This window comes from Lottia gigantea (assembly GCF_000327385.1).
Source record: "Lottia gigantea unplaced genomic scaffold LOTGIsca_300, whole genome shotgun sequence".
In the NCBI taxonomy this organism is placed as follows: domain Eukaryota; kingdom Metazoa; phylum Mollusca; class Gastropoda; family Lottiidae; genus Lottia; species Lottia gigantea.
Window position 1 is genome coordinate 64,569 of NW_008708988.1, and position 1,357 is coordinate 65,925.

Genomic DNA, 1,357 nt, shown 5'->3' on the forward strand with positions numbered 1-1,357 from the left:
AGATTTGTATCAAGATATGCTTGAGAAACTAAACAGGATTATCAGTCAAACACTGCTTTTGAAACAATCTGGCCGACATCCAGAAAAACTGTGGGTAGATAAAGGAAGCGAATTTTATAATAAAAATATGAAATCACTTGGGTTTGAAATTTACAGTACTCATAATGAGGGAAAAGCTGTAGTAGTAGAAAGATTTAACAGGAAGCTTAAATCAAACTGTTCAAAAAATTCACAGAACTAAAGTCTCAAAAATGCTTAAAGATTTTACCCACTGTAGTATTGGAATATAATGATAAAATTCTTCCATCGGTGTTTCTCCAATGGAAGCCATTCAAAATCCAGATATTTTTAAGTTTTCTTCTGCCCTTAATAATTTTGAAAATGAAATAAATAATTTAAATATTAAACCCAAATTTAAAGTTGGATTTCGGGGAAGGGAGGGTTTGATTCTCCCAAATGTACAGGCCTAGGGTGGAGCAGACACTTTATTTAGAAATTAGGATTAAGGGTCTTGATATTGGGTTTTCTTCTGTTCTTATTCTGATCTGAAATTAGCAAAAATAACTCGCCCGATGGGCGAGAAGTATAATATCTGTTATGTACTGATTGATTTTATTTTTCGGGGAAGGGAGGGTTTGATTCTCCCAAATGTACAGGCCTAGGGTGGAGCAGACACTTTATTTAGAGATTAGGATTAAGGGTCTTGATATTGGGTTTTCTTCTGTTCTTATTCTGATCTGAAATTAGAAAAAATAACTCGCCCGACGGGCGAGAAGTATAGTATCTGTTATGTACTGATTGTTTTTAGTTTACTATGAACAATATTATCATTTAAGTTCTTATTTTTTGAATATGCAACTATCATTTTCTGCTTATAGACATGGGGGAATTTCTCTTGAAGGCTCTTATAGTGGGCATGAACTATCTTGCTTGCTCGATTGCTGGTTGTATTAAACGGGACAACAAAGGGTGCTGTGCCTACTTTATGATGAATATTTAGTCCTATAGGTCTTGCTGTATTCAATGTCTCAATCCAATGGGCCTCCCTAGATTGAGGGAATTTGGTAGTTTCATCTTCGGGCAAGTCAATTTCTATACGCTCAATTGGGATTAGGGTGAGATCGTCTATTGAATGGTCGTCGAGGTTGAAATGATTAGAAACAGGCTTGCCTTTCTTTAATTTGATGTCTGACCTATGAGCATTAAAGCGAGTTCGTAAATTATTCTTAGTTTCTCCTACATATTGTTTGGGGCATTTCTTACATTTCATGAAATTAAATATAATACATTTGAATGTTCACATGTTAGATGTTCCTGGATCGGGTACCTTTTATTCGTAGGGTGCTTACAAAATAAT